Source organism: Akebia trifoliata, chromosome 4, assembly GCF_017979445.1.
Source record: "Akebia trifoliata isolate Shusen 1 chromosome 4, ASM1797944v1, whole genome shotgun sequence".
NCBI classification, from domain to species: Eukaryota; Viridiplantae; Streptophyta; class Magnoliopsida; order Ranunculales; family Lardizabalaceae; genus Akebia; species Akebia trifoliata.
In genome coordinates, this window is record NC_141378.1 from 23,159,592 (window position 1) to 23,177,762 (window position 18,171).

Sequence of the window (18,171 nt, forward strand, 5' to 3'; positions counted from 1 at the left end):
TCAATTTCGGGATCTAACCGTCCTCCCCCGTAGAAGGGAGAAAGGACGAAGACGTCGAGATTTTCGAAACTATCGGGTTAGATTAAAAAATTAGTCACTTCAAAATTTGATCTATCTCGATTTTCGTGTCGATCGTCTCGATTTTCATGCACGTGTTTCAAATTTGTCACCTAGAGATTGTAAGAAACTCTCAATTTTTATTAGTAATCGTAGATTGTGAAAATTACATTTATGATTTTATTAAAAATTTGTGGTGAGTTTTCAAAAATATTGAATTCAATTGATTATTTCAAATTCACGTCAGAACTTGCATGTTTGATATGTTTAATTGTATTTTATAACAAATTATACGTGATAGGATATTTCACCAAGTTATTTCCGTCAGTTGGGTCATGTGCATTACTCAGACCCCATTTTAGTTTAAGTTTTGTATTTTTTCAATGTTATTGATAAAGAAGAATTTCATAGTTGGAAAAATGATTTAATATTCAATGAACTCATATTGAGTTGATGAATATCAAAAAGTGGATATTTTATTTGAGAGATTGAAAACTGTTAAAAAAATTGAAAAAAGAGAAAAAATGTATGAAACGGTAAAATGTTAGAGTCACACCTAAGAAGTGATGTCTACATTTTACATTGTTGTGTTGTGTGTAGGTTGGTGAACGGATATCCAAGGATAATGTTACTGGTTGCATGTTTATTTACTTTCTGTTAACGCGAGGTGCTATTTACGTTTCCATTCCGTTATTTATTTTACCCCAACAGGCCACATTTGCATGGTAGGAAACTGGATATCAATTCCGAATATTGTATTGTTAATTTCTTTTTTATTTTCAAATGAAAATAATATATATGTAGGTATTTTGTGAGTTGTTAAAGAGTCTGTTAATGCTTGAAGGGATAGTACGTCATATCATCCAGAGTGGTGTACTATCTTAGCATGTACGATAGGGACCACCAAGCTCATACGTGGTATGGGACGCGCATGAGAGTGGAGTCACAACTAGAATCTGGGTTTATTCCTTTCTATCTTTATCAGTAAACTTGTAATGCAAAGGTGGTCGTATACGAATGATTTGTATATTTGGGAATCACATGCACGCCTAATAGGCATGGACGAAGATGATTAGTCAGTAATCATTAACAATCTATAGTGGTCAAACATTCTAAAATATCTAAAAGAGACCCATTGCTTATGGTCACGTCAAACAGTCAGGCTGAATCGGGTAAAATGTCCCACAAGTGTGGTAAACAATGACCAGCCACAAAATCAAGAATTACTAATTTATTATGAAACATCATGTCCCGACTGGGAGCTATCCAGTTGTGAATCCCAACTCTTTAATTTCACTACTCCACCCTTGTGTATTATGTATATGTTGCCTTATTTTGATACATAAATGAAAAACAAGTTTAATGTTTCCATTTGATCAATTAGATTTATATAAAAAGAGAATGTTTTATTGAGTACTATTGATCGATGTAATGTGAGTTTTAAAAAGTTTAGTTGCTCATCTCTAGCTATATGTACCAGTCAATCATAGTTTCTTCTATAAAATTTTATATATTTTAAAATGATTCAGTATGTTTATTCGTTCATGTTAGGAAAGGTTATTGGCAGAAATTGTTTGCTTCCTTACTGGGTAACCATTGTTACTCACATGTTCCTTCTCCATTTCTTTAGTTTTAGAACCTGCAGTTGGCGAGGCGGGAGTAGAACCAACGAGTGAAAACCATCTGGTGGGTCAGATAGACGACCAGAGTCCATTACCTTGTGAGTACTGAGGCTATATCCCCTAGTGGTGTCAGTTCGTCTAAAGGTACTTTGGATTCAGTATTGAGTGTTAGGAATTTTGTTAGAGTGAGGAATTTTTCTATAATCCTTTGTATAAATTTCTTCTTCCACACTCTGATCTTTCGTATGTTATTAGATGTATATAGGTTTCTACTAGTATTATATTTTGTATGTATGTATGCAGAATTGTATGTTATTTATCAGGTACAGGTTGAACGCCTTGGAATGTTAATATAAACAGAGGAGACCATACCGAAATTTCGAGATGCCACCTAGTACCTCGAGATCTGATATGGGGATTTGTTTTAGCGTTTAACGGGGTACCACAGATGGTATTAAAGCATAGTATTAGTTTTGTATGGGATACAGATCTACTATGTTTTGAGGAATAGGCTGATACCACAGACATTGGAGTTAATCATAGAGTGTCATTAGGAATTCTGTATCCAAACTCATTACTAGTTCCGTATTAGAATTACGAGTTCTTCTTATCTAGAAGTTCATAGAGCTTAGTCAGTTGAGATCAATGAGTAGATTTTGAAGACCTGAGAGATTTTGGTGCCATGTAGTGCCCGAGAGATCAGTAGGTGATGGTGACTACATTCCAGTTGGACAGGGATGTCAGTCATTAGTAACGTTTTGAAAGTAATGTATTGGAAGATGGATTGTTTGAGTGGGTAGACTTCGAGAGGATATTTCTCAATAGATTTATATCCAAGATTGCTCGAGAAATCAAGCACTAGGATTTTTTGATATTAGTGCAGTATAATCTATCGATTACAGACTATGATATGATGTTCACTAGGTTATCATGATATGCACCCAAGCTTATCCTAACAAATCTATAGAAGGTCCGTAAATTCTTTGAAGGACTATAACCCTATGTAAGGGTCAGGAGGTCGATGATTGAGACTACCAATTATAGAGATACGATGAATCAAGCTTTAAGGGTAGAACGATGAGAAATGGAGTTACAAACCTCCAAAGGGCAAATTAGTCGACCTTAGACTTCTTTTCTTCCCAAATTAGATCCAGGCAAGAGGTTGATGTATTCAAGGCCAATCTCTTCCGGATCAGTATATCTATAATATAGAATTCCTCCACTACTGAGTTGTAGAGTTTTCCATCACTGAGTTAGAGAGCAGTTGGAGCTCCAATGATGCCAACAGGGTCAAAGGAATCAACAAGGCAGGTTTAGAGCCTACAGACCCCAGTCTACCAACTGCCTACTCCATAGAGATCTACGAAGACAAGATCATTGACATGTTATGCGTGTGATCAAGTGGGAGATATCAAGAGAAAATGTCCTTTATCACAGGTGCGAGCAAGGGTTATAACCTAGGAGAAAGTATCTGTCTCCGACGAAGTTTTGAAAAGTACAATTTCTAATTATAATGTTAAAAATTAGAGTATTATTCAATACCGATTCTTCTAGACCATATAATTCTGCTAAAAGTTTGCATACTTGCTAGAGATGTTCTTCCCACTATTCATTATTCTAGTATAATATTTGGATCGAAATAAACTACCAACCTTTCTCCTACCACTTTCCACTTTCTATGCTATCATCCCATCCTCATCTTTAACCTCACCCTTTTTCTAGTAATTTGATATTTATTATAATTTGGAATTGCGAAACGTTTAAAAGTGGGCGGAGTAGAAACTACTCAACTAATAGTAAGGGGGTGAATGAATGAAACTAATTTGGAAATAGATTGAAAATGTGCAAGCTTAGAAAAAATAAAAATAAAAATAAAAAGTTAACTGTGAATTAACTAGACTGCATTTTGATAATTGATATATATGTTTTAGGTATAAAGTGTAAAAAGGCGAGTGCGATTTATAAGACTAGTAATGTGACTATATAGCAAGTGAAGGTATGGGTAATAACTAATACTATATATGGTTGAGTTGAGGAACTGGTGAAATTTGGAAAAGGTATCGTACAATTTTGAAAGCACATGTGGTATGTAAAAGAAAAGAGATTTAGTAGAGTATAAGTTAGGAGGTGGGCCGATGTAAAATGTAATAAAAAATAATCTTGTGGTAATATTGCATTAATGATGACTTAATAGAATTGTGAGAAAATAGATATAGGATTTATCCCCTCGAATAAGATTTTAAATTATAAAGGTTATGACAGAGGTTTTGAAGAAATATCACAATAAGTAGAAAATGTAATATTGAATTGAATATAAAGATAGTAGTGTATTTGTGGTAAGACTATGCATTGAGGAGTAATATTCACAACAATTATGAGTAAAACATAATAGATGGTGTAATTGATGAGAAAAGTAAAGATGAAGAATAAAGAAGATATGAAAGGATTATGGTTGATAGACATTGGTGGGGAAGTGATACAACGTGAATTGATTGTTATCTTAGGGTTATACAAATAATGGATTAGTTGGAGTATGAGTTTGAATTAGAGTGATTAATTAATGAATTTGTTGGGTTGACAGAATATGGGAGACATAAGTCTACAAGTTATAAATGAGATTGACTTGGGATTAAGAATAGATGGTAATCGAAAATAGGTGTTGTTTAGTATACATGTCGTGTTAGTGGAATCACGACAAAGCTCGATAAGGTATGATTTTAATTTTGAGGACAAAATTTTTATTAAGGGGGGAAAATGTAAAATCCCAAGTTTTTAATTCGTATCACGAGAAAAAATAAATAGTAAAATTTTTAAAAAATCTTGAAAGGGGACTTAGGGGTAAAACTTTAAGAGATTTCTAATCATTTTTAAGAAAATTTGATCTTACCATTGGATTCAAAATGATCAAAAAACATACTTTAGCCTATAAGCATGCTCAAATGCGAGTCCAAATAAAAAAAATTACAAAATTCTCGATTACCGAGTCAGATCAAATTAGGCTAAAATAATGACTTTTTGATAGAGGAAGAATTGTTAAGATTCAATTACACCATTGGGTTCGTAAAAAAAAATTATTGAACATGGACTATTTACTTATCATTTTTAGAGCCCAAAAAATCGAATTATCGTCAAAAACGAAAATGACGTCAATTTTAAAGGTCACCTCAGGCCACAAATGTAAATCTTTGTTAGAGAGAGAATTTCTAAAAATTAATCTCACCATTAGATCCGGAATGAAAAATTAGACGAATAGAGTATTCATTCATCATTTTTGGAGTCTAAACGGTCAAGTTATCATCGATCAAAATAATAGGTAAAATACCGAGTTCGTCCCAAGATATATATAAATATATTTTTTAATTTTTTGTCACTTTCACTTTCATTTTAAATGACCCAAAAATTAGCCAACCTTTTCAAAAATAATTTTCGTTTTATTTTTTATTTTCAACCTTAGATTTATTGCGAACGGTCAGCTTTCGACGACCGACGCAGAAGGGAAAATAGTCCGCAATCTCGACATCTACAAAATTCACCCAAGATATCTTCATTTCATCTTCTCTTTCATCCCGTATCATCAAAAATCAACCATATTCATATAGGGGGATTTCGAAACTTTGACCTCGGATTTCATCGGTTTCAGGATCAAACCGTTCTCCACCGTAGAACGGAGAAAGGACGACGGCGTCGAGATTTTCAAAATTACTAGGTTAGATTCAAAAATCAACTACTTCAAAATCTGATCTATGTCAATTTTTGCACCGATTACCTCGATTTTTGTTCACGTGTTTCAATTCCGTCTCCTAGAGATTGTAAGGAACTCTTAATTTCTATTAGTAATCGTAGATTATGAAAATTGCATGATTTTATTAAAAATTTGTGGTGAGTTTCTAAAAATATCGAATTCAATTGGTTATTTCAAATGCATGTCAGAACTTGCATGTTTAATATGTTTAATTGTATTTTATAATAAATTATACATGGGCAGGATATTTCATCGGATTATTTTCATCAGTTGGGCCCTATGCATCGTTTGGACCCCGTTTTGATTTAAGTTTTGTACTTTTTCAATGTCATTGATAAAGAAGAATTTCATAGTTAAAAAATGATTTAATATTCATTGAACTCATATTGAGTTGATGAATATCAGAAAGTGAATATTTTATTTGAGAGATTGAAAACTGTAAAAAGAAATTGAAAAAGAAAAAAAAGGTATGCAACGGTAAAATGTCAGAGTCACACTCGAGAGATGATGTCTGCATTTTATATTATTGTGTTGTGTGTAGGTTGGTGAACAAATATCTAGGGATAATATTACTGGTTGCATGTTTATTTACTTTTTGTTAGCATGAGGCGTTGTTTACATTTTCGTTCTGTTATTTATTTTAGGCCAACTGACCACAGTTGCATGATAGAAAATTGGATATCTATTCTCAACCTTGTATTGATAATTTCTATTTTATTTTCAAATGAAAATAATATATATGTAGTTATTTTGTTAGTTGTTAAAGAGTCTGTGAATGCCTAAAGGGATAGTGCGTCATATCATCCGGAGTAGTGTACTATCCTGGGATGTACGGTAGGGACCACCAAGCTCATACATGGTATGAGATGCATATGAGAGTGGAGCAATTGGAATTCGGATTTATTCCTTTCTATCTTTACCAGTGAACTTGTAATGTAAATGTGGTTATATACGAATGGTTTGTTTATTTAGGAATCATATGCACGCCTGATAGGCATGGACGAAGATGATTAGTTAGTGATTACTAACAATATATATTAGTCAAATGTTCTAACACATTGAAAAGATACCTATTGCTTACAATCACATCAAATTGATAAATAGTCCTACAAGTGTGATAAATAGCTCATGTCCCGACTGGAAACGATCCAGTCGTGAATTCAAACTCTGCAATTTCACTATTCCACCATTTTGTATTATGTATCTGTTGCCTTATTTTGATATATAAAATGAAAAGCAAGTTTAATGTTTCCATTTGATCAATTAGATTTGTGTAAAAAGAGAATGTCATATTTAGTACTACTGATCGATGTAATGTGAGTTTTAAAATATTTAGTTACCCATCCCTGGCTATATGTACCTGTTAATTGTAGTTTCTTCTGTAAAATTTTACATATTTTAAAATGATTCAGTATGTTTATTCGTTCATGTTAGGAGAGGTTATTGAAAGAAATTGTTTGCTTCCTTATTGGGTAACCATTGTTACTCACCTGTTCTTTCTCTATTTTTTTAGCTTCAGAACTTTTAGTTGGCGAGACGGGAGTAGAATCAAAGAATGAAAACCATTTGGTGGGTCAGATAGACGACTAGAGTCTGTTACCTAGTGAGTACTGGGACTATATCCCCTAGTGGTGTCAGTTCGTCTAAATGTACTTTGGATTCAGTATTGAGTGTTAGGAATTTTGTTAGAGTGAGGTATTTCTGTATAATCCTGTGTATAAATTTCTTCTTTCTCACTCTGATCTTTCGTACATTATTTGATGTATATATGTTTCCCCTAGTATTATATTTTGTATGTATGTATGCAGGATTGTATGTTATTTATCAAGTGTAGGTTGAACGCCTTGGAATGTTAACATAAACAGAGAAGACTATGCCGAAATTTCGAGGTGCCACCTTGTACCTTGAGATCTGACATGGGGATTTGTGTTAGCGTTTGACGGGGCGCCACAGGACTATTAAGGATCAGACTTGAAAAGCCCCAAGTACGGGAACATTGCCAACGACCTAGTTTTTTTTTTATATATAATTTTTAGTTAGATTCTTTCTATTGTTTGTTTATTTATTATTCTTGTTGGTCCAATCATTAATCATTTAGTTCGATTTTGAGTGCGTGGATCTGGCAATTTTTTTTTGTTGTTCAATCGAAGGTTACTTAGGATGCCTCTAAATGGTGCAAGATTTCAAGAAATCGATTTTAATGAGAATGGAATAATGATTATTGGGTCATAGTTTTTTGACAGTATTTTAAAATTTGTTAGGTATGTTAATATGTCTTTAGGCAGTATTTTTTTTTGATATAAAAATAAAACAACAAATTTTTTTTTTTATACTTTGATATGCCTAATAGCAGCAAGCAAATAGAAATAAAAAGGAACATTTTCAAAGTCCTGTTAGCAAACAACATCTACCCACTGTTTGAATGACGATTTTAAGGGTGGTGTGCCCATAGCAGAAACCTTTTTTAATTGTCGAACCCTTAAGGTGGTGTGTTGTTAGAAATTTTATTTTTTGTCTTTTATTATCTTCTTCTCCAATGGAAACACCAAGAAAGAGAGACGTCTCTCTCTCTCTTTAATCTCTTTTTCTCTCCCTCTTGATCTCGAGGAGCGAGTTATCTCTGAATCCTTTTTCGTCTCTATGGAAGGATGACTTTCGAAGCCTCCGTGATGGCTCCTTTGGAACACTCACAAAAGACTCCTTCTTGCTTTTAATTCTAAACTGAAAAAACTGAATATCATGAGATCAAAGAAATTCATAATTCTTTTCAAGATATGGTTCAGGGCATGAGTATATGATGGTTAGAAGATTTAGAGTTTCAAGGAATGAAAAAATTACAAATTTAAGAAAATTAGATTTGTAATTCCTTCTTTCGATCATGAAGAAATTAGATGGAGGAACAGAAACATCTTCGCCTCCTCCTCATTATCATTAATGGCAAAATCCAATTCGAATTCAAATTAGGGATCTCTAAGTTCTGATTTAATAAAGTTAATCCTCTTCCAGCTTCCAATCCTCTCAATCATCAAACCCACAACTATCTGCAAGCTATGGCACTCCATCATCATTCATCCCTCTTTCTCTTCTCTTATTTCTGCCATTAAAAAAAAAATTTGTTTTTTCTTTGATGGCCAGAATGACATCTCCAACAAACCCTCAATTTAGCTTCTCTCATGTTCTTAAACGATATTGGCAACAAACCTCTCAGTTAAACTTCTCTAGATCTAATGCTCTCATAGGTACTTTCAAAGATAAATCTGGTTTATTTAGATTCATTTTTGTTGGTAGGGTAAGATTTATTGGTGGATTGGTTGATATCTAGGATCGATCTATGATCCTCGAATTAATTCATGGGTTCTTTGCCTACCTCTTCTTGTAAATTTCAGATTGAGAAATTCATCTTAGTAGTTATTATCAGCATCATTTAGAGGCAAATTCTGCATTTTCAGGATTTTTTGTATATTTCATTTTTTCATTCGATTTCAATTTTCGAGTTTGGAGTGAGGTTCAGACCATGAGACCCCCAGGGATTCTCTTCTCATTTGATTGTAAGGATTAGCTTGTTCTTGTTGGCCTATGTAATAGCCCACGTGGACCTTCGTTTAATCTATGGAACATTGATGATAGAACAATGGAGTTTAGTACGATTGGAATTATGCTTCAAGATCTTCTTTATAGCTTGTTTGCTAGTGACAAGGACTATAAATTTGCTTGAAGTGTGTAGGATGAGGAAATTTGATCTATATTTTCAATGAGGAGAATCACATGATATACCCAACTTGCATTTGTGAAATTGACGAAGTGAAATGTAGTTGGAGAAAGGTTCCTGATTTGCTTGGAGATGTGAATCGGTTTCATAAGATCATTAGCTTTTGCTCCATAGTTTCTCTAGGTAATGAACCTTAGGTTGGTTTGTTTTATGATTTTATGGTACATTATTTTGTTTAAAAAAAATCAATTTGTTTAGTAATAGTAGGTTTCTTTAGCTTCTTTTCTTTTATAATTTTTTTCTTTCTTTTCTTTCAAAAAAAAAAATCAAAAAAAAAAAAAAAGAATGTTCATCGCTCCCTGTCTCCCACAATTATCATTCCATATTTAGTTCAATATTCATTTAAATCTCATATTTAGTGACCCTTGATTGAACCATAAAAAAAATCCTTTTATTTAGATTTAAAAATATATATATATAAATCGCTTGTTTCAATGTTGGATTTGATTATTATTCCTTGTGTTGTACCCATTGATTGCTCATCTAAAATGCTATGATCTCTACAGATACATTTTGGATATGCTTGTTTTGATTTTGATCTCAATGCTATGAATTGTGTACTTTAATTAATATTAATGTGAGATCCATATTGTGATTGATTTGATCTGGCCCATGGGCCCATTTGTTTGAAAAAGGCCCCGGGCACACCCTACCCTGCATTGCACACACCACAAACATGTTTACTGTTTTGCACGCTTGCATGTCCCAATATAGCAAACGTGGCACTAATGCATGGTCCGGTCTCTTCGGAGATGCGACGTCATTCATTAAAACCACAACTCCAGTCACGTACCTTAAGGTATATTAAACTGGGGCATCAGTACTGTCTGATCAGGTGACTCTGAAAGTTATATCGATGCACCCAGGCTGGAGTGACCTAAGCCTTTGACCTATTGTAAGCTGCACAGTCACATGTCCCGTTTACCAACGTAGTACTAGAACATGTTCGGTTCCCTCGTGGGATGCTAAACCATTTATGAAAGCTACAACTCTAGACTCGTACCCATAGGTATATCAAAGATAATATAAATACATCAATTGCACTTCTTGATCAAAACCAGTGTCTAAGCGAGATCTTGCTCCGATGTATTACGGTACTAGGAAGATAAACTACGTCTATTCTAGAAAATAGGTGATTAAAGAGTGGCTTTACTCAAGCATCACACGCCACCTCTGATCTGGGGATTAAACTGGCTGTTTTTGGCTTTAGAGAAGTGAGTTGAAGTTTTAAATTATCATCTATACGGTATATCAAATCAAGTCATCACATACCGTCTGATTGAGTACGCTCGAGAGGTATATAGGTGTACTTGGGCAAGGGTGGTCAGATAAGAATGCATTGCACGTAGAAAGCTTAGAGTCTAGAAACCTCCCCTATAGGTCACGACTCGAACTTATCGTGGGTGTTCCTGAGTTGTTTATTAAATAGGACCTTATAAATGATGAATATATGAAAATGATGAGATCAAAATGTATGATTGTCCTCAAGAATCTAGATTTTTTATTTAACCTGACTTGAAATTAAAATGGGCGCACCGACCCAATAAAGAATCTATTTTTAACAATGATTTATAATGACCTAGTCCTTATCGATCCAACGATCATGATGGGTCAAGCCATTTACATCAAAATGGAAATCAAAGTCTTTCGAGTTCCAACCCATCTTAAAAGAAGAAAATGTTTTCCAAAAAAAAAAGTATTTTCCAGGAAAAAAATGTTCTTTTAAATATAATAATAATAATAATATTTTTCAGTAAGAATCTTTTCCAAAAGAAAATGTTTTCCAAAGAAAAGAATTTCCCAAAAAAATAAAATAAAGGATATGATTCGTTTGAATAATGACTTAAAAAGATATTTTACATGGACTTTGGAAGTGTACTAAGATACCCTTTTGTGTCAAACCAGGAATAACCCGATCGACCAGTTAATCAAAATAACCGTCATAGGGATGCACCCTGTAGACAAGATCTACTTTGGAAAATTCATGCTGAGATGTACTCTTTACTTCTACGAGTTTGAAATAGACTAGAACCTATTATGTGCTATGGTTAAGCGTTGGAACCCTTACCTTCACATATTCCATATTGGACGTATGTACTTGTGCCCCACTCATGAGGATTATTGTGGCATTATGGGAATATCCCCTTCAGGATCTCTAGTCAGACCCTCATTGAAGACAGGATATTCTGGTGACCTCGCCACAGGGCTGAACATTTCAAAAGAATAAGTCAATTCCCTAGTCCATAAGGGGAGATTGGACTTAGTGCCTTTACTGGGCTCATTTCGTTCTCGCAGTCATCCCGTCAATGTAAAACCAGAAGCCTGACGAGCCATTAGAAACTATCGATTGTGCTTAGGAATCTTAGCCCAATACATACTGACCTCCAAAAGTGATGGTCAAACTGTCCCTGAGTTTTTCATAGATATAGCCTCCCAACTCTCAAGGAAAGTCAACCCTGTATCTCTTATCCTAGCTGAAACTTTCTTAGGTTTAAATGCCATAAAGAATTGTGAGAGGAAAAGCTTCAAAGGAAGCCCTCACCTACTCTATATGTGACTTTGTGACTGTCTCAAAATTGTAGATGTCTCTTTAAACCTCGAGTATGGGCCAGAATACTTTTTCAAAAGAAACATGTTAGTGTGTCACAATTCAGTCAAGGCTTGGAGCAAATGGTTGGATTCTCACCTTGCCCGTCATATCAGTTTAAGATGCCCTTCGTGGATGACTGATCCCCTATTTTTGGAACCAAAGGATCCTATTATGTCAATTTGATCGGACAAGAAGAAACCTCTTTCTACAAACCTGCATTGATCTTAGAGCAGTACGACGTACCTATAGAGTTATCCTTACCTTAACACAAAGCTTTTTTCCCTCTCGAGCCATTAACTGAAAAGTTAGTGCATCTCATTGAGAAGGCTTGGAACAAGTGCACCTTAGGGTATCCAAACGAACCAACATAATTCAAAGAGCTAGTTGCTAGAATAGGAGGATCAAGCTTGATAGTTCCAGCAATCTTGATGACCATCAAGACAAGGCCAAATGTCCATGTAAAAAATAGTTTAAGTTAAAAAGATGTTATTCAATGAATATTTCTTTGTCAACAATTTTCAATACTTTTAGTAAAACTATTTTTCTTTTGGATAAACATTTATTTAGAATGAACATTGCATGAATGGATTATTTAATGGATTGGTGCACAACTTCAAAGATTCATTAAAATGTTATCAAGGGGGTAACACTAAATTGATTAAATCTATCTTTGATGGGGTCATATAGGATTATCATTGCGCCCAAACTCAAGCGTCCACCTCCTAGTTGGAGTCGTAAATCCAGTCGGTTAGAAAGAACGTTAGTGCCAAGTCAACAATCAGAAGTGGCTTTAGAGTCCGAGCTTACAGAGATCCATAAGATTTTAGCAACTTTTGCAAATGATATCAATAGTATAAAAGGTAAAGTGGAAGTTTTAGAACAGATTTTAGAATCAACGAGCAATCCCCTTGATGACCCAAAAGGAAAAATGGTAGAAGAAAATGCAACGAGGAGTGCACATGATGTCTTTGAACTTGACAGAGATGAAGAACCTGTTGATGGAAATCTGATACTAGCAAACATGATGTCTCAGTTGGAGTCAACTTTGAAAAGTATAAAGGGTATCGATGAAATTACAGTAGACATTGAGGCTTTGAACCGTATCCCTAGAATCCATTTGCCAAAGAAGTTTGTGATGCCTGAAATGGAGAAGTTCAGTGGGGTAGGTTGTGCAAAAACGTATCTTAAAGTGTATGTCACTAACATGCGCACTATGGGGCTTAGCGATGAACATATGACATTGTTATTTCAACGGACTCTATCAGGATCAGCTCTACAATGGCTGATGTCTTAAGATCCAACTGCAGTAGGTATATGGGAGAAAATGTCAAAGACTTTCTGGCATCAGTATAGGTATAGTACCAAGATTGAAACTTTAAGAAGGGATTTGGAGTTAACTAAACAGAAGAATGGGGAAACTTTTACCGATTTCATTGACCGTTGGAGAGCCAAGGCTACCCAAATGTGGGATCGACTCTCAGAAAAAGGAACAAGTGGCAATTATCTTGAAAAACCTTATATAAGGATATGCTCAGCACCTAATCACCCAATATCTCCCTATTTTTGAGTCCTTATTACAAGTCGAAAGCCAACTTGATGACGCCTTTGCCTTTGTAGTTCTTTCTAACCCCTCGGAAATAAGTCTAAGAAACCATATATTCCCAAACCTAATATGATGAGTGTCTCCAAACACTCAATTATACGCACATTTTCCGGATATTTATCTTGATTTTTGTACCTATTTCTCTATATTAAGATAATAATCATGATAAGCCTCAAACCACCACGTTGCATGTTAATTAGACTTAATTATATATAAATAAATTCATTTACTAGATAAATCTAATGACGTGTGTTTCTTGTGCAGAAAATCAACAATTTGGAATCAAAATCTCAAGGCAAAAGCATTTGGGCCCACTTTGGAATGCCCTAATCCTTAACTCATATTCTCCTCTTTTGTCTTTTTATGCAAAGAAAAGTGGAGGCTACTTTTAGACTCTTCTACACACATTTTTCTCTATAAATAGAGCCTTCATTTCTAGAGAAAGGATCCCATCTTGGTTCTCTTATCCAAGACTCCTTTAATCTAAGGCTCTTTGCATATTCTCTTATTTTTTGTATTTTCATTTTCTAGTTATTTTCTTTTGGTTAACTAGTCTTGTAAGAAGTAGAAGAAGAAGAAGTTGTAATTTTCTCCATGAAATGAAGAAAAGTTCTTTCATCTCTTGTCTTTCCTCTCTTGCAATGACATTAGGCTAAGTTCACCTCCATTGGAGAGTGGAAAAGCCTAGAGCAAGTTTTTGTGTTATTTCTAATTTTATGCCTTTCTTTTATTTAAAATGCTTATGAATTCTCTTTAAGTTTCTTGCACATTTTATTCTTAATATAGATACTTTATGCTTAGATTAGATCAAGATAAAGTATGCTTAAATTAGATAATTTGTAGTAAGAAGTTCTCAAGAAATTCTACTTTGTTTTTGTTCCTTTATTTCATTTTAATTGCAAAACTTTCCGATCTAAGGAGCTAACATCAAGCCCTTATGATTGAGTTATAAAAAGGCTAGAGACTAGAAATTGCTCATTAACATGTTTTAGGTAGATCCACCTCCAATGGTGTTTTAATTCATAAGTTTACTTGCTTTTAATTTCATTTACTTTAGTTTATTTTCTAGCAATTTTACATCTTCTTATAAGTTCAAAAATACAAAGAAAAACAGTTTTAATTCCTTTTAGTTAATTTGAATTTTATCTTCTTAGCTTAGCTCTATTCCTCCTTTATCTTGGGTTCGATCCCCTACTTGCCCCACAAGTAAGGTAAAACTAAGATTATTATTAACTCCGGTGAGAAGAACAACGATAGTCTCATCAGAATTTTGGCGCCGCTGCCGGGGAAAGGTAAAGGTAGTAGTAGTAAGTTTTGATTTAAAATTTATTTATTTTTCATTTTTATTTTATTTTCTTTTTTTTTCTTTTGGTTTCTTTCTATAAGTTCAAGTGTTCTTGAGATTTTAAGAGAGAAGAAAGAAGAAAAAAAAAACATTAAAAAAAAAAGTCATTTTCGTTTTCTTTTTAACCCTTGACAGCAGAACTTAAACTAACTGTAACTTTCTACTCCGATCTCCGATTATCTATTAGTGTATATCGATTTGGGGTAGAACGAAATTTTCTATAAAATGTGACAAAGTCAGCAAGATAGCGGTTAGTCAGATTCTGTTTTTGAGTCCATTTACTATCATTTCTGCTAACATTTCTGTTTTGCTTCTTGTAGGTGAACATTTTTTTTTCTTTTTTCTTTTTTCTTTCAATTTTCTTTAATCTTTAGTTAGGTTTATTTTTCTGTTTTAGAAACTCTTGTATAGGATTTCTTGTAATTTTTATTAATTATCCAAGAAGGCTTGGATTGTAATAGACTAAGGAAGGACGACGGGTGGACAATACCGTCACGGCTCCTTAGGTTCGCACACCAAAATTGGAGTTGGTGGCCTAAGTCGACTCAAACCGTCTTCACCCCATCTAGCACGGGAGGTAATCCCGAAACACCCACGCCTCTCTTTGCTAGTGGGTTACTCCTTGCCTTTGTATGTTATTTTTCCAATTTGCACACACTTGGAATAGTTAATTAGGTAGTAAAGAGCACCCCTCTCCTAGGGATGGCATGATAAGATAAGGATTGGAAGTCATTACCAATTCCTTGCTCTAATTAGGATAATCAATTCACTAGTCATCCAATCAAATTAATTAAAATCAATTAGACTTGACTATAGGGCCCACGAGCTCAATAGGAGAAATTCCGCTTCAAGTTGTGCCAATTGCGCTTCTTGGTCATTTTTGTATCTAGTAAGATCTTGCCCTTTGAGGGGATAGACTCAGTCTATTCAAGAAAGGAAGGTATTTAAGCGTGCTCTTGCTTATGCATTATGCGCCTCCTCCGATCTGGAGATCCGAATGATTCAAACTTGACTTCATAGAACCGAGTTGGAAGGCTAGTTGCGTTATTTCTACCCAGTTAGGAGCTGTCTAGCTTTAGGCAACCTATCTAGGTCCAGTCTTTTCTTTTCGTGATTGTTTGATCGACTGTGTGATTTGTATGCTTGGTAGACGTTCACAAAATAACGTGTTAGAACCATTTGATCCTGAGATCGAACGTACCATCAGTAGGATACGCAAGACACCATCAGTAGTTATGATGGGTGATCGAGAGCGAACTCTCAATGAGCTCTTCGCTCCAGCTTCCGCATCTCCTCCCACATGCATTGTTTTACCGTTGAACAATGCACCTCAGTTTGAAATTAGGGCTGCCACCATCAATATGCTCCCTAAGTTCCACGGTTTAGAGCGTGAACAACCTTACACCCATCTTAATCGATTCTTGACTATATGTCAAACTTTTAGAAATCAGAATCTAGATGAGGAGAGTATCAAGCTTATTCTGTTCCCGTTATCCTTGGAAGACCATGCAGCTGCGTGGTTGAACTCCCTAACACCCAATTCCATATCTACTTGGGATGTTCTATCAAAAAAATTTATAGCCAAATTCTACCCCGTGGCCAAAACTGAGAAAATGAAGGACTCTATTAGAAATTTTAGAGCCCGTCCTGATGATGAATTTTCCCAAACTTGGGAAAAATTCAATGATTTATTGGTCAAATGCCCACACCATGGCATTGACAAAGCACAGTTGGTGCAAAGTTTTTATAGAGGATTAACAATGAATCAACGTACCTTAGTCGAGTCAATGCATAAGGGTCAGTTCATGAACCAGACTCCCAACCAAGCGTACGATTTCCTCGTAGAGTTAGCTGAGAGTGCTCAAAACTGGAGTACTAACCAAGAAGAATTTGATAGAGACGATCCGGTTAGGAAGACAGGCATGTATGAGATGAAGGCAGACCCTGATCTCAAAAATGTCATGTGTAGTCTAGTGAGTGGGATGAATAATCTCACGAAGAAGTTAGATGCCTTTACCATCTCAGCATCCAAACCTCACCTAGACCCTCGTACAATTTCGCAAGTGACTGTCGAACAGAGTTCTTTGTGTGTCATATGCGACGACAATGACCATTTGGTCGAGTGTTGTCCCACCTTGCCTCAAATCAAAGCTGAACAAGCAAATGCGATTAATGGCTATAGTGCTTTTAAGAAGCAAACTCCAAACTCCTTTAGCCAAACGTATCACCCAGATAATAGGTTTCATTCTAATTTCTCATACAGACAGAACGAACCTATTCAATCTAGTAGTCCGTCAGGTTACAATAGGAGTTTTTCTAGGCAATCTGGTTCTTCCACAAACCAAGCCATTGTTCCTCAAGTCCCTTATCAACCCCAACAATCTACGATTGCAGAGCCATCATACCATATCCCATGACCAATTACCAACAGCCTGCCCAACAACAGTCGTCTTTAGAATCTATGATTGCCGAGTTGATGAGGCAGCAACAGCAGTTCATCCAAACTCAACAGCAAACCCATCAAAATCAAACTCAGATTAACCAGGTCACTGCGCAATCCATAGCTAAGATGGAAGTTCAGTTGGGGCAGTTAGCTCTTTCCTTGAGTGGGAGAGAGAAAGGTCAATTTCCTAGTCAAACTATCCCTAACCCTAGAGGTCAACCTTTGATTCCAAACGGATCAAAAGGTCAATACGAAGTAGGAAGCCATTCTGGAGCTCCACAAGACTCAGTCCAGGCTATCCACACCTTGCGTTCGGGAAAGAAGGTGGACAACAAGGTCCAACCTATTGACACGGGAGAAAAGGTCTTAGAAAAGGACAAAGTTCACAAAAAAGTCATAGAGTCTCCAACAGAGAAGAAGAAAGATTTGGAAAATCCTCCTATCATTTTGCCAATTCCAAAAGCTCCATTTCCCCATCGCCTTAGAGATTCTAAAAAAGGTAAGCAGTTTGAGGGTGTCTTAGAAGTCTTCCAAAATGTGCATATCAATATCCCATTCCTAGATGCCATTAAGCAGATACCTTCTTATGCGAAATTCTTAAAGGATTTGACCACAGCTAAAAGGAAAACACCATTTCCTCGGGAAGCTATTATGGCAGCCCAAGCTTCGTCACTCATCCAACAAACGATTGCACCAAAATTTAAGGATCCTGGATGTCCGACAATTTCTATTCATATTGGAAATCAAGTGGTCGAAAAATGTCTCTTAGACTTAGGGGCCAGTGTGAACCTTTTACCATATTCGGTTTATAAACAATTAGGTTTGGGGGTTTTGAAACCCACAGATATCACGTTGAGTCTAGCCGATAGGTCCATAAAAATTCCAAAGGGTATAGTTGAGGACGTGATAGTTAAAGTCAAAGATTTCTATTTTCCTGTTGACTTTGTTGTCTTAGACACAGAGCCAGTCATCAATTCGAACAGTCATATTCCTATCATCT